The 22,059-nt window shown below is 45.1% G+C and overlaps 1 protein-coding gene across 1 annotated transcript in view; it reads right to left on the bottom strand.

The window, feature by feature from the left end:
- LOC139051656 (organic cation transporter protein-like) overlaps positions 1–20,153 on the bottom strand; it is a 189,688-nt gene extending 169,535 nt beyond the window's left edge. Inside the window, exon 1 of the mRNA XM_070528611.1 lies at positions 20,014–20,153. The gene's annotated coding sequence lies outside the window, so the exon portion shown is untranslated. The remainder of the gene's footprint in view (positions 1–20,013) is intronic.
- Positions 20,154–22,059: the final 1,906 nt, after the last annotated feature.

Here is a 22,059-nt window from a genome sequence, read left to right as displayed (position 1 = left end):
CTGGCCCCGAACATGGCAATTTTTCATTCATGCCCGCTGAGCAAAGAACACATCGTTTTGCTTCTAAGAGAAGAGGCCGCCGCAGTTCAAAGGAACGCGTAGCGAGCGCTCTACTTTTTCACTCGGAGTAGCTCCACCGCGCGCGCGCACGCGCGCGCTCAAGATCGCGGAACAACACAGCACCGGAGAAAGGTGATCCGTCCGCCGAGCAGCACAGCAGCAGCAAAGGCCAGCCGAGGGAGATCGTATGTCAGCCATCTCGCGTCGCCACGAAAACACGACAGTCGTTCGTCATGCCTTGAATGTAACAGCAAATCCTCCACGGTAAGTGAATTCTAACTTAGGTGCACATTGTCCGTATATGTCATGCTATCGCCAGGAAGTCGTCGCTGCGCTTAGCCGACGCGATTGACAAAGGACTAGGCATACGCGCTGTGTCTCTCGATGTCATCGCAAAAGCCAGTCGTCGCCATAACTGCATGTGATTTTATCACTTTGCCGTGGTCCGTAAGAGCTTTAAAGATCGCAAACGCTGCCAGAACTATGGTATGTTCAATAAGACGCCAGGCGAGAGGACGCTTAAAATGGTTCGCTCACCAGCCTGTGATTCCGAGCCTATGCGGAGCGTGATTAGCGTGCGTTTTGGGTGTTTGAATTTATTCAGTTTGGCAGTCTACTGTGTACGGAACGCTGTTGAACTAAGGAATCACATAACAGAAGGCGTCATTTTGCTGGCAGCATGCTTTTTTTTATAAATAAACCGCGCGCTTGACGGTGTCTCGCGCAGAGGGAATCTGCGACCACTGAAGTTACGTGCGGCACCAGTGCTAGTTAGAAACTTTGCCGCAGGCATTCAGCTGCATGCTGCAAGAGGTCAGTTGAGCGCGTTATCTTGAACTTACTGAAAACGCATGAGGAATCCATGTTTTATGCTGAAAAAAGTATAAACCCCATATAAGCGATCTTGCGCGCGGCAGCCACAAGCGACGCGATGGAGATGGCTGTCGCATTCGCTCGTCGCCTACAAGTCGTACTCCCTGCGAGCGACGATATTGAGCGACGCCTCCCCGGTGTTGCCGGCATGAGGGCTGCAATCACGCATGACGCGTGCTTTAGTAATTTACGTTGATGTATTTTACTATAAAAAGTAGCATAAAATATTTCCGGAGGTCTTGCCGTAGGTTCTTATCCTTGCACGTATAAAAATTGAATCATTTGCTCGTTCCGCGCGACAATCGGTAGTATTTGAGCGATGTACATCCAGTTCCATCTTCGCGCTATTGGCTAGTCGCTCATAGCACTTTCGGGCGACGAGCGACGATTTCTAGATTTCCAGAACCGAGCCATCTGTTCAAGCGACGGCCCGTTTTGTCGCTCGAAGCCGTCGCGCACTAAATCGCTCTCGCAGTGTTTATCCCTAAGACTGAACTGTTTTTCTAATGTATTGAAATGGTGTGATTATAGGTAAGTCTGGTTTTGTCTCCTGTTGCGGTTTTCGTGCATGGTGCGAAACTGTAAGGATGCTTATGTCTACGAACTCGGTGAATTGTCGAGCAGCTAGTTATGCATCGGCATCGAATATAACGGCCGCTGTGTGGAATTACAATTGCAAGGGCGCTTCTTTGCATACGCACTGCTGTTCCATCACTGGTCACAGTGAGCACTGACTTGTAGGGCAAGAGTCAACTGAAACGAACATTATGGCGTAGTGTCATGCTCCCATGTGACCACTTTCCATGTTATTTTGCATGATACAGCTCAACCTCCAGAAACGACTGCAACTTGTCTGTAAAAAGCTTTCACAAAAAATTATTCACAACACTATTAACACAGCAGTATCTTCTTTTTTTGTGGGTTCGAGGTTCCCAGGTGTCCATTAATGCAAAAATTGCGGAAAAAAAGAACGTGTGTCGTACATACACCTTTTTAACAAGTACGAGGGGGACAGAACTTTTCTAGTCATGCATCTTCATCATACTATCAAGTTTTTAAATGCCTTTTATAATTATTATTACCACTTATATCTGAGTGCATTGTATGCATTTATCGGGTGTAAAATCAGGTCAGTTGGGTCAGATGCCTTATCTGCAAGAGAGCCCTATATTCAAGAAATTTGAATTAAAATAGGTACGTTACAGATGCAGTCTTTCAGCACTTTATTGCGTGTGGTTTAAGCATTGCTCAATACTTTTGTGGATGGCAGTTTCAACCGGCACAGCACTGCGCTTTGTCACGGTCACGTGTCTTCAAAGCGGTGTTTACCATTTGTGTTGATCTGTTTGTGTATTCATAGAGCAAGTTCTTAATTTATTTTTTTCCGCATTCTTGTGCTTGCACTAAGCTTGTATAAGGCAGTTACAAAATGGGCGTCCCTATAACGAACTGTTCTGTTGAGCTTACACTTGCAAATAAAAATGTTCAGATGGCCGCACTTCTATGTAGGTGCAAAGATAGCTTTGTGTATGTTCTCATGTTTGTATAAAGCTTATATAAGCTAGTTACAAAATATATGTCACTAAGCATTTTGATATTCCTTAAAGAAATGCTTGGTTGGTTTTACACTTGTGAATTAGTATTGAGGCGGTGGTATTTCCATGTAGGCCCACTGCTAGCTTTCTGTGTGCTCACGTGTTTGTATTAAGCTTTTACAAGGGAGTTACAGCATGTACGTCACTAAGCGCTGTGATATTTTTAAAGAACTGCTTTGTTGGTTTTACACCTGTGAGTAATAGTACTCGGGTGGCACTTGTCTTGTGTAGGTACACAGGGACCATTTGTATACATTATGCTCATGTAAAGCAGTTACAAAGTGTATGTCACTAATCACTGTGATATTTGTTGAAGAATTGCTGTGATGGTTTTACACATGTGAGTTATTGTGGTCAGGACACAGTACTTGCGATGTATAGTTGAATTTATACAGTGCCAAGACATGGGCTGTATACGTACCAAAAGAAATGTATGTCATTATATTGTTGTGATTATTACTGTTTGGATTTTATTAAACTCTAATAACATTTTTTCTTGTATCTATTGAGGTATGGCAATTTGTCCTGCAACCAAACTGAGAACCTGAACTTGTGCATACAAATAAAAAGCTAATTTAAGAGTATACTGCTCATATTCTTCGAAACCAGTTTAACAAATCTCGTACTACAATGCTGGAAAAATGACAGAGCTAACAGGGATGTACAGAAAAAGTTTGCACTGGCTGAAGGACTGCCCCACACTGGAGTTGGTAATGTTGCGTTTATTTGAGTAGAACAGTAAGTGCACTTCTATTAAAAATGTGACAGTCAATGCAGAAACATAAGGCAGACGAGCAGATGTGGCACTTTTTTTTCAGGGCCCTCGATGCCTACTACTGCATTTCTAGTCTTCCTGTGCTCTTCGTATAAGCCCCTGTTCAGCCAAGGTTTTTACTCCATGACAGTTGTTCTACTCGGTCCGTAGCAATATTGAAGAAAAAAATGCAATGGTTTTCAAGAACTTTCGAGGCCCCGACACAGTAACTTCAAGGACCTCGTGCGATTTTTTTAGTAGTTTGGACAGGCAATAACATCGTTAACAACAACATCGTTAACTTTAATGCAAACAAAAGAATACAAAACAAATCGCATTTCACTGATTTCAAACATTTGAAAGACTGCTAATTTGCCTTTCACCGCCCATCACTAAACGCACACAAGGAAGCATTTCAAGAAAGCGCTCAACGTTTTTCTGCAATACCAGAATTAACTACTTGGACCTGCAACATTTGCAGTTTTTGAATACTGTTTGGTTTCACAGTGTATGGGATGTCATCTGTTGCCTCAGCTTTTCACCACCAAATAAGCAATAGTCATTTGTAATTTCCTTTTATTGTGTCTGTAGCTCTCAATTTACTCATCACGGCTTCCTTTTGAATGCCTCAACTGTTGAACTTCCTGCTTCTGCTCCTCCAAGTACATTTGTCGCCGGTTCCATGTGCCTAAAACTGGTATCTGCCGCTCCTTTGTAATTTCAACTTTAAGGATGTCGCTTTCCTTCTATTACCTCCAAAGATAATTCTCTGTGACATGCGAAGAGTGTAACACAAGGGAAAAAAAACGCTTGGCAATGTCTGCTAAGTCTACCCAAGTGTACAAATTTAAGGACTTTCCAGTACTTCTAAAAATTTCAGTGTTTTCATTGCCTTGAAAATGACATTTTAGAAATAAAGGGTTTTCAAGGATCGCTACAAATCCTGGATTCTGGCACCTAAATAATTTTACAAGCTTATTTTGGCATGGAGTTCGGAAAAGCATGCTTTTTAGCTAACGTTGCACTGTCTCTGTACATTGAAGCCACGAGAGCGCAACCATCTTAGAGTAAAGAAAAATACTGAAAGCTTTTAATACCACTCTTTTTCTATGGAGCTTCGTATTGTATAGTTAAGTTTACGAATGTGCCTGGTTTTGGTGGGCGTTTTTTCGACACTTTCTGTGAGAAGTAGATGACTAACCCCCGTATTCAGAAATGTATATTAATACAAAGCTCATGCTTGACTTTATATAAACGACACCTGGTGCGAACGTCCCCCAGACGCTCACTGCCTTTCTTTTGGTGCGTTCACGACTTGCGTCATTTAGATCAAACCAAGCATGGGCTTCAAATTATGATGCATTTCCGAATATGGGTGTAAGCATGCGCAATTCCGGGCAACGCATTGTGCCATTGACACTGAGAGGAAACGGGGAAAACAAAGTTAACGCCCAATGCTCCTAAACTTTCGCGTACCTGTGGTGTGCGTGTATCGTGGAAGAAGAAACAGCGCAAACACCAGGACGAAAAAAAGCATCAACCACACCAGCGCTTCGTGGTGTGGTCCATGTTTTTGCGTCGTCCTTGAGTTGCGCTGTTTCTTCTAAAATGCTCAACCAACTAGCCGGCAAGTCCATCCTGTGCATATATATTGAACACACGTATGAATGTAGATGGTCTTCGAAGCTTTTAGAACGAGCACTGCCACAGGATACGAGCAGTGCACCCGTAACAAGTGGACACATTAGTCATTTAAACATGCGTGCCAATGCATGTAACGCGGCTATCGGCATAAGCAGTCTCCAAATGTTGGAATGCAAGCTCTTCAAAACGCTAACGATCTGCTGCTAATGCAGGACAACAGCTCACAGCGGACTGAACCAAACTCTAAACTAATGCACTTGAAAAGAACGCCTACGCGGCAGCGTGAGGCGCGTCGAAATGCCTGGTACTGGCATCGCAGTTGACCACATACGAATGGAACTGGCGGAAAAAATAAACAGAAATGCTCACCAGTATACGCGCGACCTAAATTCACATACGTGGATGGTTGGCACGAGACTTTGTATCCGCGTATTTTCGGAGAACATATAATGCATGGACTGGAAAAGCACTCGATCGTGAGCTGAACGGCACATTTGTTATTTTCCTGGGGTGACGGCAAGCCGTGAATAGTTCTCACGTCGTCGTCTACGTTGTATTCCTTCGTTAGTCGTAGCAAGGAATGGAAATGATGCAAACGCAAACGTATTCCAGTACACAACAGCACAGCACACTGCAGAGAAACTCCACCCACCGCAGCCGATTCCTCAAATACATTTGTTATGTATATAACCTCTAAAAGAACACGACTGAGCGTGGTGGCTCTGTGGTGTAATGGTTAGGATGTGTGCTTTGAATTGTATAGATGCGAGTGTACGCGCGTTCGAATCCACGTGATGTATAGAGCAATGTGGTTCTCCATAAGTATGTGATTCCCCCGACTATTGTGTTGTAATTAGATTATGTGTCTCCTGATTGTGAAATGTGCGAAGATGATTGCATGTTAATTAGCTTTTTTTTTTCTCCTCAGTGGCGTTCGGGACACATACGCATAGGCCGATTCCGAGCAGTCACGCCTCATGGTAGGCAGCAAATAGCCAGGAAAAATGACTTTAAAATCCTGCATAACATTGCTCACGCCTATTCTGAAGGCCGCTTGGAATTGGGCCACTGACTCTGAGGAGCCGCCCAGGGAACGGTGTATCAGCGACCTAATTTGATCTGATTTCCTGCCTGCATGCGTGGCCAGGACTTCGATAAGCGGGTATTGGGGAGAATACTAGCACTCTGTTTGGGGGAGTAGAAGTACTCGGTCTGGTGGAGTGCCATATACCCCTGCGGTGAGAGTATTAGCACTCTGCGGAAGAGTACTAGCACTCCCTGTGGGAAGAGTATTATCACTCTGCAGAAGAGTACTAGCAATCCCTTGCGGTGGAGTAACAAAACTCTGTCAACAGGAGTTGACCTACTCTCTCTCAAAGAGGGTCGATATACTCTCGAAAAGAGAGTGAAATATGGGACAAGCCGCTACTCCCTCAAAGAGAGTGCCCGGCACTCTCTTTGTTTTTAGAGTGCACCGTCGTCGACCGTTTCTCCGTTGTCGTTCGCTGACGTTATACTGTTTATTTCTCGAGCATTGATCACCTGCCTGAATTTTCTCGGATTATTCACCAGCATTTTTCGTACATAATACCTATTCTAAATAACACCTATCCTGCCTCCCGAATAGCTGAATATGCGTTTTCCGCCGTGTAACAATTATCCCAGACGCATGCGTTTATCCTGCCCTTTGCTGCAGGGCGCAAACGTTTCTTTTTATTTTCAAGTCTTTTTAAATAATTGGTGAAGCTTGAAGTTGCGTTCGAAACGTTATGTTTGGAATGAACCTGTCTGCTAGATCATTTATTTTTTCTTTATACCTTTGCCAATTTGTATGGATAGTGTGTTTCTCAAAGGATGCCACGAATGAAATAAAGAAGTCGTACAGATTATCGCGCATAACCTCCTAGTTGCCTTTGTTAAAAAAATGTACTGCCTTTTGAAGTGCCTGGCGTGGAATTGGCGCAAAGTGAAATGCAGCCTGAATTACCTTATTATCGCTTGAGGCAATTGACGATAAACTGTCTGGTCGACCTGTTAGTATTAGGTCCAATACGTTAGCTGTGTCTTGTGCGACGTGCGTTGGTTCGTATACAACTTGAGCTAGGTTAAAATTAAAACAAACATCAAGAAAATTTCTTAAATCATTCTGATTTACTAAAGAGGGAGCTAAACTGGGCCAATCAATATCTGGAACGTTAAAGCCTCCGAAGACGAGGAGGTCAGCTTTGGGGTGCCGAAGAGTTAGTTTACAGAGTACACTGCAAAGTTGAGCGGCAAAATCTGGGCTACTGCGAGGAGGTCTATAGCAAAGGGCCAGTAGTATTGATTGTGGCGTGGCGTGACAATGAATGAAAAGGATTTCCAGGTCTGACGTGGCGCTAACAACAGAACACGATAACTGCTGGCTGGAAGCTATAAGGACTCCTAATCCCCGGTTGCTGTGCGGTCCTTCCGAAACACATTACAATTCGGTAAGTCAGCCAGCACTTACGAGTCTGAAATGTCGTCACTAAGCCGTGAGTACCAGCACATTGCTTTTCGATGTTAGAACAAGATTAGACAGGTGTTCGCGTTTTCGAATGAAGCTTCGTATATCAGTAAAGATTACTGAGATAGAAGTGCGTGATGCAACTGCTATTCGGGGGTAGCGATTTATTTTTTGCTTACGGAGTGCTTGCTATATTTTTTTAACCGTCTGCGAAGCGTCATCATATACGTAGCGTCTGGAACGTACGAATAGTGTTTTGAAACGCAGGGGGAAAGGCACAGACTTAGTTTTTACGATGTCGACAAGGCGATGTTAGGAACGCCCATGTTATGGGCGTTCCTAACAACTGGCGAAACATCTTCGGTAACACTGAAGTCAGTGCCTTTAACATTACAGCCATTACAAAGGACAGCTTCCTTGGTTTTGAAAAAATACAAATTTAACTATAATTGGACGCTTGCGATAAGGGGAATAACGAGCAATTCAGTGCGCTGGTTCTATTTCTTTAGGGTCAAACGGTACTTCAGATGATCCGAGCAGTGGCGTAAGATAATTCTTTCCGATTCCTGCGATGGCTCTGATGCAGGCGGATCGGGAAGGCCATAAAATATCGAACTGTTTCTCCTTGACACTGTAGTATATCAGTTCCAGTTTCTGTTTGCCCTTACACGCCGCCAGTGGCGCCAGTGTTTCCACCTGTATATATACATGCCTCTGAATAAAGACGGCTAGTTCCGTTGCGGCCGTGACTGTATTCGTGGTTCATCTGCGGCTACCGCCGAAACACAACAATGGCGACGAAGATGGGATCTTTTCGAGGGGCGTAACCGCGCCTGCAACTTTACTACGCCATGAGCTGTATCGGGCTCGCTCCGCCGCCCCCATTCTTGCCTGTACCCGGCCGCCCTCCTGTTCCCTGGCCGCAATGGTACCGAATGTTCGAGAACTTTCTGCTGGCATCAGGAGCATCCGACTTCAAGCCCGAACGTCGCAAGGCCCTGCTGATACACAGCCTCGGCGTTGAGGGTCAACGTATCTTCTCCAGCCTACTGCTTACGTCGGATGCCGCCCAGAGCGGTGAGTCAGCTGCCGGCGGTAAACGTAGTAAGGAGAGCGAAGACGCCGCTCAGCCTTCCGTTTATGACGAAGCTATCGAAACCTTAAAGCAACATTTCACAAGCACAAGCAATGTCGTCGCGGAAAGGCACCGGTTTCGCCGACGTATGCAACAACCGGGGGAGTCTGTACAGGAGTACGTTGCTGCACTACGTGCTCTCGCGGTAGCATGTTCTTATGTGTCTCTGGAAGACTCGCTTCGTGACCAGTTCGTGGAAGGGGTCGCGTCCCAGCATCTTCGCGAACGCCTTCTTCTTGAGGGCTCGACCTTCTCGTTCCCCCGAGCAGTGTCATTAGCTTCACAAGTCGAACAGGCCAATGAGGACATTCGAGAATTCGCTTCCGGCAATGTGCAGCGCATATCTGGGCACTCTCGCATGGCGCTATACGACCATAGAAGCACTGGAACGCGCCACACTCCGCGTAACGACGCGCCCCTGCGTGAACCTCGTACCGAGGCGAGCCTGCAGCACGACAGCCGCCAACCTGCCTCGTATCTGCGCCCATACAACTCGTCCTCTCACTGCTATCGTTGTGGTTCGCGCCAGCACCGTGCCGCATCAGCCCGCTGCCCAGCCCAAGGTCAACGTTGCTATCATTGTGGTCTCGTTGGTCACTTCAGCGCGGTATGCAACAAGAAGCGACGGGCCGTTGCGGTTCGTGAGCTTAGCGAACAGGCATTGCCCGACAATGAAACCTTGCCCGACAGTGAAATTGACAATGAAGCTGTGAGCATTCCATGTGTGACCGCGTCCGGCCGCGCCGGAATTCTAGTGGCGGTAGCAGTTGGTCACACGACTTTAACATTCCTTATCGACTCGGGATCTTCAGTCTCCATTCTATCGGGGGATCTTTTTGATAAACATTTTGCCGAACAGGTGCTGCTGTCCGCGCCCCGTGTGCAGCTGTTAGATTATTCAAAAAAGCCTATTCCAGTGCGAGGGTGCTTTCTTTCGAAAGTCGCATACAAGGAACGCGAGGCGTCCATTCTGTTCTACGTTGTCTCGCAAGGTACATCGCTTCTGGGTATCGACGCCATTATGGCTCTTGACTTCCAGATTGATGGCTCGTCCCTCCGCTGCCTTGAGACTACTACGTCAACTAGCAGTGCTACCAACGTACAAGTTACAGTTCAGGAACCGGTTTCATCTGCACGTCTTCCAGCACAGTTGCGCAATGAATTTGCATGTCTTTTCGACTCCGCCCTCGGCCTAGCAAATGGGTTTGTGCATCGTGTCAAAGTAAGGCTCTCGATTCCGCCCGTTGTAGCGAAACTTCGCCGCCTTCCTCTTTCACTCCGAGCTCGGGTATCTGAGGAACTTCGTCGGCTAGAGCAGTTGGGCGTGATAGAGCGCATTAACGCTTCAGAATGGGTGTCCCCGATTGTTGTTGTTCAGAAGAAGGATGGAGGCATTCGTGTTTGTGTGGACCTACGGGAGCCTAATAAAGCTGTCGTGACGGATAGTTTCCCTCTTCCACACACAGAAGAACTCCTCCACAGTCTTTATGGGGCAACGCATTTTTCGAAGCTAGATCTCGCGTCGGCCTATTACCAGGTTTTGCTCGATCCTGAAAGCCGTGACTTGACCGCTTTCATAACTCATGATGGCCTCTTCCGCTTCAAGCGCGTTTGCTTCGGGTTGGCATCCGCCCCGGCTACATTTCAACAAATCATGTCGAAAATCCTTCAAGGATGTTCTGGTGTTTTGTTCTATATCGATGACATCATTGTTTTCGGGAAGAGCGAACAGGAACACTTGGCCAACCTGACCGCTGTACTGCGGGGCATCAAGGAAGCAGGGCTGAAGTTGAATGACAAGTGCGTATTTGGCGTACAGGAACTTTACTTCTTGGGACACAGGATCACACCTCAAGGCATCTCTCCTTTGCCAGAGAAAATTGTTTCCATTATGAATACTCCGGCGCCCACTGATAGTACTAGTCTGCGCTCTTTCCTCGGACTGATCGAGTATTATGCCAAGTTCGTTCCCAGGCTTGCTGATGTGGTAGAACCAATGCGAGCTCTTCTCCGGAAGAACCAGCCATTCATATGGAATGATGCTGTAGACGCCAGTTTCGCCCAGGTGAAGTTTCTGCTCTCTTCCAGCAAAGTCCTGCACATGTTTGATGCGTCCCTTCCGGTTGTAGTGTCCACTGACGCGTCCGACTGCGGACTGGGTGCTGTTCTCCAGCAGGTTGATGGCCACATGCTGCGAACTGTTGCCTTTGCTTCACGCACACTTTCACCTGCAGAGAAGAAATACGGAGTTGGAGAGCGTGAAGCGCTGGCGTGTGTTTGGGCCTGTGAGCATTGGCATACGTACTTGTGGGGACGGCATTTCAGGCTGCGCACGGACCACCAAGCTTTGGTCTCGCTGCTCTCTTCTCAAGGCACTCGGCGCCGCCCCCTTAGCATTGCACGCTGGTCCGAACGGCTGCTTCGCTACAATTATACAGTAGAGTATCGGAAGGGGTCTCAAAACCAGGTGGCGGATGCCCTTTCCCGCCTTCCAGTTCCGTCTTCGCAGGAAAATGTCTCATTTGATGAGGTTGTGTCCTTTGTTGAGTTACCGTGCCTCACTAAAGAGCAGTTTCAACAGGCCCTTCGTGATGACTGCATGTTAGAACAAGTCAAGATCTATGTCGCCACATCTTGGCCTGCACATAAGACGCTCTCGGGCGAACTTCAGCCTTTCTTCTTGGTACGTGAAGAATTGTCCGTCGTTGACAATATGCTCCTGCGCGGTGAACGAATCGTCGTTCCCTTGGTTCTCACACCGCAGGTAATCGCTGCTGCCCATGAAGCTCGTCCTGGTATAAGCTCGGCTACGAGAACGGTACTGGTGGCCAGGCATGGACAGGCAAGTGGAGCTTTCCATCCAGAACTGCAGCATATGTCAGATGGCTGACAAAAGTACGAAGACTGCTGCCACCCCTTTGCAGCCAGTACCCCTGCCAGAGCGTCCATGGCAGAAGCTTGCTGTTGACATCGTCGGCCCTATAGAGAGAGCCCCACATGACTGCAGATATGCCATTACGCTCATCGACTATTTTTCCAAGTGGCCAGATGTTCAATTCTGCAGTGAAGTATCCTCCCGCACAGTCATCAATTTTTTGCTTCACGTGTTCGCCCGTGAAGGCTATCCGGACGTGGTGGTCTGCGACAACGGGCCCCAGTTCTCATCTAGGGAGTTCATTGAGTTCCTCAAAGATCGCGCCATCCGCCTTGTGCACTCTTCCGTTTACTACCCCCAAGCGAACGGACTAGTCGAGCGGTTTAACCGGGTCTTCAAGAATTTTGTGCAGGTCGCTATGCTGGAACAGCGTCCGCTTCGCCAAGCGGTTACAGAGTATTTGGGCATAACTGCACGCCACATGCCACTACGGGAGTTCCACCGTCTTTTCTCCTACACGGACGGCGACCGAGAGCACGCCTTGACGTTGTGGGTCACCCGTCACCAGCTTTCTTCAGCGATCCTGTTTCCGAACTTCATCGTCTGCGCCAACGAGTTAAGAGCAAGCAAGACTACAGCAAAGAGTACACAGACCATCGCAGGGCCGCGAAGAAGACAACAGTGTCTGTTGGTGATTACGTTAGAATAAGAAAACCTGGAATATCGGTTAAGGGAGACCTCGCGTTTAGCCACCCGAGAAAGGTAATCAGTCAACAAGGTCCGTCAACGTTTCGGCTTGATGATGGACGAACCTGGAACGCGTCGAAGCTATCCAGGGTACCTGCAGCTTCAGCCACATGGAATCAGCCGCATAATGCTGTTTCCGAACCCGTGACTCCGTCGTCGGCATCTCGGCAATCCAACGATTACGCCTCAACAGCTCGTCCCGAAGCCTCACCAGCTACGCCCACGCTACGAGCTCCAGCGTCAGCTATGCCGGATGACCGTGTGCTTCAACGTCGGGTCCAACCACCGAGGAACAGAAGGCCTCCAGATCGATACCGGGACCACATGTAGCTTGGGTGCTAGGTGCAGACGGGTGCAGTGTCAGAACTTGAGTGCTGCACGAACTATGTGCACATGCCTGTGTTTCTGCGAGCAATTTGTCGTTTTGCTTTATTTATTTGTCGTTCTTGCTTTATTGTATAATTATTCCATACAGTATTATTAATGTTGAGCACATGACATGTGTAGTGAAGATAATTGTAATTAATTGCAAATACTGTGTATATGTGTAACAACACTAATCTATTATTAGTTACCCTGTTTTTGTAACTTGTTGTTCTTGTTACCTTGTTCTTGTAAGGAGGGGAATATGTAGTATATCAGTTCCAGTTTCTGTTTGCCCTTACACGCCGCCAGTGGCGCCAGTGTTTCCACCTGTATATATACATGCCTCTGAATAAAGACGGCTAGTTCCGTTGCGGCCGTGACTGTATTCGTGGTTCATCTGCGGCTACCACCGAAACACAACAGACACGTACTCAGCATCATCTACACGGGCGTCTATTTTATGAACCAGCTGCGCCGTACGTTCACTGTCTGTTCGTATGGCTTGCATAGAGGCTTGCACTTTGGTAATTGCTCTCCAGGTGCGTCAGCCTGTTGCTTAGGGCCTCCAGAGATGCGGCCGTAGTCATAGATTTGTTTTTGAGATCTTGCATCTCGGCGATAATCGCAGCCTGGCCAGCGGATCGCTTCTTCATTTCGGCAAGTAATGCGGCATAATCCGGACCGGGATTACTTTCCATATGCCCAGAGAGTAACAAGAGCCTTTGTTTAGCGCAAAACAACGTACACAAGAAAGACGACATGACAAGGCGCTCGTTTGCAATAATAACAAAAAAAAGGTCAGTTGATAGTCAACGCTTGGTCCTGTCGTTTCGTGTCTCCCCTTCGTCTTCTTTGCTTGCACTGTATGAATTATGAATCAATGCCAGCTGGTCGAATTGACCGTTCTCCCAGATTGACTTTAAATAACGATTGACTTTAATAACTTTAATAAAGGCAGCCAATCCAGGAGGGCGACACCGGGCAACAACGCTTAAAAAGCCAACACCGATTGTGAACCAGCGCAGTCCGGCGGAGTGCATGAGCGCGGCATAACGCTCTTTCTTCGCTTACGTAGGAACCGCCAGACCTAAGGGACCTGACTGTCGCTTCCCCGGCTTCGGATGCTTCCATCTTCGGCGCTGTTATCGACGTGATACCGGAGAAGATTCTGTGCAAGCGCCCATGGCTACACAGTCCATACCGCGAGTGCGTCGTCGTGGTGGCAGCCAATCCAGGAGGGCGACACCGGGCAACAACGCTTAAAAAGCCAACGCCGATTGTGAACCAGCGCAGTCCGGCGGAGTGCATGAGCGCGGCATAACGCTCTTTCTTCGCTTACGTAGGTGAGAGCAGCGTTTCTTAACTACTTCAGTGTTTGAATATAAATTCTGCTCCGCCGGACTGCACAAAGTTGTGTTCACAATGTCTAGCAATGATTGCCTCGCGTGCCTGAAAGCTATTGCACCTGATAGCCAGTGCCTTCGTTGTAGCGATTGTGATAACCGTTATCATGCCGGCAAATGCTCTGGCGTCACAAAGACTAACCTAAAAAGCATGTCAGTAGAAACGATCCGTATTTGGTTATGTCCCACGTGTGCAAACCACAAAACACGACTGTCGAACGCTGAAGAAGGGGCTGGCTCCCAGCGTAAGAAGTTAATGGCAGACAGCGAGCAACCTTCTTTGGTTGACGTCATGTCGAAGCTTGACACTATGCTACGCCGCTTTGATGAGCTCGAAAGAAAGCAGGAGGAGCAGCTGGCTAAACATGATACCACCAATGGAAAACTTGAGGACCAAGCACTAACAATACAGAGCATAGAAGAATCACTCGATTTGATCTCTTCCAAATATGATGAAGTGCTTAAAACTCTTGAAACCCAGAATCAAGAAGTAAAAGAGCTGAAGAAAAAAGCTACGGACATGGAAGCTCAGCTGATAGCAAAAGACACTAGACTTTCTCAACTGGAAATGGAGGTGAATAGGATGGAATCCTATTCAAGACGTAATAATTTGGAAATTCATGGGATCAAGTGCCATGAGAGGGAAGACTTGAGAGCAGTTATAAATTCCCTTGCAGGGAGACTCGAACTATCCCTTCCCAGGAATGAGGAAGTCGAAGTTATGCACAGGATTAAAGGCAAAGCAGATGCTGAGGCTCCCATACTAGTCCGTTTCACGAAGAGAGAAACAAGAGAAAAGTGGCTTGCAAAGCGAAACATGCTGAAACATGAGAACATTTACATAAATGAAAATTTGACACATCTAGCCAAGAAGCTTCGATGGATGGCAAAGCGCCAAGCAACTGAGAAACACTACAAATATGTTTGGGTGCGAAATGGTCGTATATTTGTTAAGAAAATTGAAGGTGCCCCTGTTATTCTTGTTGAGAACGAAGCGGATCTGCGCAAGATAACGTGATGACTGAGATTGTACATTCATTTTCTGAGTGGATGAAGATACGCCGGGAACTCATGTCAGTTGAATCTTGTACAAGTTTTGATCTTATCCATGTGAATGTGAGAAGTCTTCACAAGAATTGGAACTTGTTCCAAATGTACTTGGAAAATGTTTTAACTTTTCTGGAGGTCATAATATTTACTGAGATAAATGTAAGCGAGTTTGATTGCTCTCTTTATAATATACAGAACTATCAATCGTTTGCCTTGTGCAGAGAGAGCAAACGCGGTGGAGGAGTGTTAGTATTTGTGAAAAATTGCTGGTTTTGTGAATGCTTAAAAGTTGAATTTGATGAAGCGGAAGTTATAGCGCTTTATCTTTCTACCGATGAAGATGAATTTTTAGTTTGTGCGGTTTACAGACCTCCTAGCAAGAATATTGCAGTTTTTTTAGAGGAGCTCGCTAGATTCCTGAAAAAATGTGGATTAAATAAACGTGTGATTCTCGCAGGAGACTTCAACATTGACATTTCGGTGACAAATAGGGTAGGTGTAAGTGAGTACTTAACGTTGTTGGCCAGTTTTGGCTTGGAGAATAAAATTCAGGGCTATACGCGAGAAGAATTTCTAGGAAGTAAATTCACACAGACATGTATTGACCATATCAGTACAACCGTAGCGCAAGAGGAAACATTCGGCTGTATTATCAAAGAAAAAGTTGCAGATCATTATTTTGTTGCGCTTACGTTGTTAAAAAATAGTATAATGGTGGCACAGGAGAGATCTACAGAAAGGCTTGTAACTAACAATGAAAAAGTAGATAAACTAATTAAGTTGTATGACTGGACTTCCCTGTTGCAGTACAATCACCTATATGCTTACGAACTGCTCGTAGAGCAACTAAAATCAATTTACAATAAATCGAAAACTAAGGTGAGGATGAAGCGGCGAAATCAGGCAAGTCCTTGGATAAACAAGGAAATTATTGAGCTATCTTACATCAAAAGTAAACTTTTAAGAAGGCGCAATGAGAACCCTCATGACTTTGCACTAAGAGAAGAATTCAGGCAACTGCGAAATAAGATTACAGCAAAAATACGACTGGCAAAAAAACAGTACCAGCTTAATCAATTCTCGGCATGCAGTAGTGACGTAAAAAAAACTTGGCAATTAGTTCAAACCACCATAGGAAAACCATCCAAGAAAAGCATTGATGATACTTTAGAACAGGCCTTTCCAGATAAAACCAAGGTAGAATTGGCCACTGAGTTCAATAAACACTTTGTAGAATCTGTTACTTTCTTGTGTAGACAGGGAAGCAAAATGGCGAACGTTACTGCAGTTGCTTCAAGCATTCATTCAGCTTACATGCCTACTGTCACTGAGCCGGAATTATGGGATGTGTTGAAAACAATGCCAATAACGAAATCCCCAGGCTATGATAGTGTTAGGATAAGAGATCTCATAGTGCATTTTGACATACTTAAAACTGTTTTACTTTTCATTATCAACGAAACGTTAATAACTGGGCAAATTCACATGTTCATGAAAGTAAGCGTAATAAGACCATTGCATAAAAAAGGCTCCAAAAAGGATTATAATAATTATAGGCCAATCGCAATTTTGTCATCCCTCGCTTGTATCATAGAGAAAATTATACATATTAGCATGACATCATTTCTTGATAAGTACCATCTACTAAATGCAGCCCAGTATGGTTTCCGCAAAGGTAAAAGTACGGTAAACCTACTAGAGGATTTTCATGACCTAGTCTGCAAAGAAATAGATAACAATAACATTGTCCTTACACTTTTTATTGATTTGCAAAAAGCCTTTGATACTATCAATCACAATTTATTAATAGATAAACTTGACAGTATTGGTTTTAGAGGTCCATACAAGTCGTTCTTTAAAAGCTATTTTGCTGATCGAGCCCAATGCGTCCAACTAGGCGGATTACACAGCCCAATTTTGAACGTTTCGACAGGTGTTCCTCGGGGATCAATTTTAGGACCCTTGTTATTTAATATCTACGTCAATGATATGACCTGTCTTCCACTGAACTCGCAACTCTTTTTATACGCGGATGATACTGCCCTGGCGATACCAAGTGAAACGTATGAAGAGGCCTCCGACAGGATGCAACAGGATGTGCATCTTTTGATAGAATGGTTCAACACTAATCAGATTTTTACTAATAATACAAAAACCTGCCTACTTTGTTTTCATAGCCCATATAAAGTGGTTAGAGTACTATCAAATATATACCTTCATGAGAGAAACTGTACGTGTTGTTCATGCCCACCTTTGGAACTTAAATCCAATTTTAAATACCTTGGTATCACATTTGACGAAACACTGTCGTGGAATATTCATATTTCAGAGTTAGCCAAACGCCTACGCCTAGTGTGTGTTTATATATATGCTCTACGATCTATATGTGATGTATCGGTTAGAAAAATGGTATATAAGGGATTGGGAGAGTCAATATTACGATACGGGATAACAATTTACGGAACCGCTTCTTTATATAAATTAAACACATTAAGCCGCATTGTGCACAGGATTGCAACCAATCTCTCCTATGGAACCAACTATCATGATAAGTCAGCCAGAGACAGTATGGAATATTTTGACATGCTTCCTGTACACAAGCAATTTATCTTTGACATATTATACAAGCATTTCTTTCACAGCTCCTTTAAAACCTGCAACATTAAAGTAGGGCCTCTCCGTCAATCAGAAAAGTATTTCATACCCCGCATCTTCACCACTTATGGCAAAAGAACCCGCACCTACTATGTTCCTTACTACTTCAATAAATTAGGAACCCTCCCGAATATCACCGGTTTAAAAGACCTTAAGAATTTTCTTCGACCTTGGCTGAACGATAATATAGAATAAGGTAATTTGCTGTTGGTCATGTTCCTAATGTTTTCATTTCGTGTACGAAAGTGTGCACGGTGGATTTGCTATCATATGTTCTGCTGGTTCTTGTTTGTTTGCTTGTTTGTTCTTATGTCGCACAAGCAGTTGCTGAGTATTTGGTTGATTTTATTTTCCCTACTTTTCAACTATGATTTACTCGCTGTTGTTTCATGTGCTTAACCTGGCTGCCCAGCTCAGCACACAAGCGACAACGCTTATGCAGGCTGGAACACGTTGTACGAATTGAAGTGAATAAAAAAAATATTATTATTATTATTAAAAAAAATAAATAAATAAATAATGAGATAGAGAGCTAGAAAAAGGCAAAGGGAAATACGGGGAGGTTGACCAGTGATTATATTCGGTTCGCTACCCTGGCGACAAGGATTTCGATTGTCCTTGTCACCTTTTTAGTGTCCCGCGTCCACTTTTGCGCTAGTCACTTTGGCTACTCTGTAGCAAGGAAGGAGGAAAGGGATGCGGTAGATAAAAAAAAAGAATTCGAAAAAAGAAAGAAGATTCACCCTAAATTCACATAATACATATGTTACCGGGCATCGTGCAAATCACGTCCCTTTTGAGTGCACATTGTAAGCACAATTGTCGCGAATACGGACCCAGTAAGGGCCACACTAACAAGAAGACACGAGTAAACATGCAAACAAAAATGTATGCCCGTCTAGGAGAACAAAATTTCTTCGACAACTTCAATAGGCGAAAGTTGCCAAAATCACATTTAGTCAACTTTTGGATATTTATAATTCTTCCAGAAAGTGTACTAATGCGCGTTCAGCACTATGTCGCCATTTTTGTGACGATCGTCATCACAAGACCTTTCCTGATGAAGCTGGCCTCTTATGTATCTTCCCCGCAAGCCTCTTACGCTAAGTGTCGTATTTCTAACAATGCAAAGAAATATGCTCCAAGCCTTCACCGGCGTTTTCATATGCGCGCGCAGTGCTGTCGGTCTTTCCTTCGATATACTGTATTCAAGAAGCACTTAGTGCCGCTGCAAGAGGCCAAATTCAGTGAATTGTATCAACGGAGCAACTGGTTTTCATTGGCATAGAAAAATGCACGTCGTGGGTCTTGTTTTTTTTGTTTTGTTTCCCGCAGTACACTTAAAACCAGTTCCATGCGTATCATCGTTTCCTAGATTGGACCGGCGCGTGAAGACAATGTTTACTCAGCTCATGGCTCTGTGCACGTCATTTCTTATTCTCCTGGCACTCGGCACATCAATGTTGTGCGAAAGACAAAATGGATCGCCTTATGCTGGCTGCAGTGTTGCGGAAATTCAGGTGCCATATGCGGTGGTATTTTTTTTTTTCTGCAACTCCTACAGGGAAAGATAAACAAGAGAGAAGGCTCGTTGTGAAGGCCAGTGCATGTCCACTTTTCAGTCGCGGTACATAAGGTAGTATGCGGTACGCAGCACACCGTACGTAGTACACTGTACATCGACTTAGTGAAGTGCTTCCTGGTGACAATGACGGACTACCGGTACTGCCATTAGAACGACATAATGAACAGCTTTTAAAGATTTTAGTGCAGAACGTTAGACACCTTTCTATAACCAAGCTAGTAGCCTAATTGCGCGCTCTCGTGCTTGCTTTTATAATTTTTTCTGCTCGCAGGCCGATAATGTCGAGTACATCGAGAAAAGACAAAAAGTCTCTCAATGTCATTTTTGCACATAAATTACACAATCTCATAAAAGTAAATAGACAAAACCATTCGCTGATTCATGTGGTCTGACGCCTCAAAATTCTACCTTTCTACCTTGGGTCAATGAAAGCCGCTGTAGTTTGAAGGATTCGAATCAATTTTTACTAATTAGTGTTCTCTAACCCCTCCAAAACGTGTAGGAAAACGATTGTTTTTGGATGATTCCGTTGTACCTCCAAATGCTCCCATCGCGGACGTGAATCGAACCCACAACCTCTTCCTCAGTTCCACAACGCCATGGACATTTACCAATAGCGGTGAGAAACACGTAACTAGAGCGGTAGTGAAATAGTCGCGCCAGGTCAGCCATACTGAGTCTCAAACCTGCATCCACCGTTTCGATCTCTGCTTAATGATTAGAACGTGCTTCGAGTAAAGCTTTCTTTTTTAAATAAAAAGCAGGAAACCTTTCGCACAGTACCTCCGTAAGTCGACGGGCGCCGCTGAGAAGAGGAACCGGGCCGGAGCTCGCGCCTCCTGTGAACCTCTCGCGGATGCAAACGCCGGCGTACATCCACAATCGGAGGTGAGGGCGAGGCTCAACAGGAGCCCAACGGCGCTCAAAACCTTATCGGGCGAGCGTCGCGGCACGCGAAGCCCCTGTCACCTGATCACACGGCAGCCACGACGACGACAGCGCTGCGGGGAAGATGATTTCGCCAAGCAAGGGTGACGTGCTCCGCCTCGACGGCAATTGTGTGCAGTTCTCTCGAGGACCTCGCCTGTCTTAGCGTAACACAGGCAGGCTCGCAGTCTGGCTTCTGGTTGCCCTTTCATTATGCTGATATGCCTTCTATTTATACTACTTTCCCTGTGCTGAGCGTCTTTGTTTCCCACCCAAAAAAAAGACAGAATGGTGCTGATTGATACTTTATTACCGTATGTTTTTTTTTTCAGATTACGAATATTCTATACTGTCGCATTTTCTTTTTCTAATTTCTAGTTTTCTAAGAAGGTGTGCACATGAATGACTCGCTTATATTATCTTTTATTTTCTGCATGATGCACTGGAAAAATGCATTTGGTGACTGCTGAAGTGATGGACGTAGCCCCAAACATTTGTTACTTTCAGTGCAGAGCAACACTAAAACAATATAAAAGTGAAGAATGCCACTACGAAATTCTGGGCACAAAATTTTGTGGTGTCATTCTTATCGGTTTCAGTGTTTTCTCGGTTCAAATTATTATTATTATTATTATTATTATTATTATTATTATTATTAATAATAATTTTATTATTATTAGGCACGTAATTTCGACTGCCTGGGCTTCTGTGACTTGCGCCCAAACTAAGTACACGAGCGTTTTTCCATTTCTACCATCACGGAAATGCGGCCGCCGCGGCCGGGATCGACCCGACGACTTGAAGCTCGAGCGCCGCATGCCTAAGCCACTATGCTGCCGAGACGGGCAGTGTGTTATTGTAAACTGGAATGTGAGGGTCCGAACAAATGCCGTGTTAGAGAACAGGCCCCCGTCACGCCGCATCATTTGTAAGTGTTTGACTTTGCAGCTCCCGATACCCGAGAAATGACTCTCCGTCAACGCTTATGGCTAGTAATAACATCCCTGTTTTACAACACCGAAGAGCAATTGCTAGGCTGAAATTTCTCCACTCACTATCTTTTGGTAAATTTACCACTAAACCTTAAACTTACTTAACACGCCGAATTTCTAGGCAAACTAGACATACACATGCTCATACTCTCGAACCTTACTTTACGGACACAAATTTTTTCATGTATTCTTTTTTTTATCCTCGGACCATAAAAGAACGGAATGCGTTACCGTTGGAAGCATTTCGCGATGGGGAAAATCCTGACTTTGAGAGCTGCGTATCTTTCTGTTTGTGACGACACGGTAAAAACAGTGGAGTCTTTGTTTTTAAATATTGTGTATCTGCTTGGTTGTGTTTTGCACTTTTGCTCTGTGCTGCTGACGTGAAATTATAAATATGTATTATTCTGTGATTTACCGTTTCACTACGTCTTTTGCGGCTGTGGTTTTTATTTTATTTCTTTTGTCAGCTGCTTTTGTTACGCCCCCCTCCTTGGTCTTTCGACCGCAGTATGTTGTAAATAAATAAAATAAATATGATGCCACTGATGTCAAAGAAAATAATTGAATTGCAGGAGAAAGAACCCTACTAGTCCAACGACACATAAGAACTATTCCCAACAAGCTCTCAATGTTTCCTGTCGATAAAACTAAAAATGAAACACGAAAGAAACATGTGCGGCAGCGTCTTCATCGACACCTTTATTCTTTCGCAAGGAAAGCATTAGGTTGCAATCCCAGCTTCAAGCTTTTTTGCAACCGGCACACCGCGTGACGCCGTAGCGACGGTTTTCTGCAGAAATCGTCAACGCAGCTACCATGCGAGCCACTTGCTTCCTCTTTGCAAGCTTCCTCACCCTGTACATCCCTGCAAAGTCAGTGTAATACTAACCTGCGCCGTGCAATGGCA

The sequence above is a fragment of the Dermacentor albipictus genome, unplaced genomic scaffold, assembly GCF_038994185.2.
Source record: "Dermacentor albipictus isolate Rhodes 1998 colony unplaced genomic scaffold, USDA_Dalb.pri_finalv2 scaffold_13, whole genome shotgun sequence".
Classification (NCBI taxonomy): Eukaryota; Metazoa; Arthropoda; class Arachnida; order Ixodida; family Ixodidae; genus Dermacentor; species Dermacentor albipictus.
The sequence above is the reverse complement of the archived record's forward strand: the minus strand, read 5'-3'. Positions and strand labels throughout refer to the sequence as shown.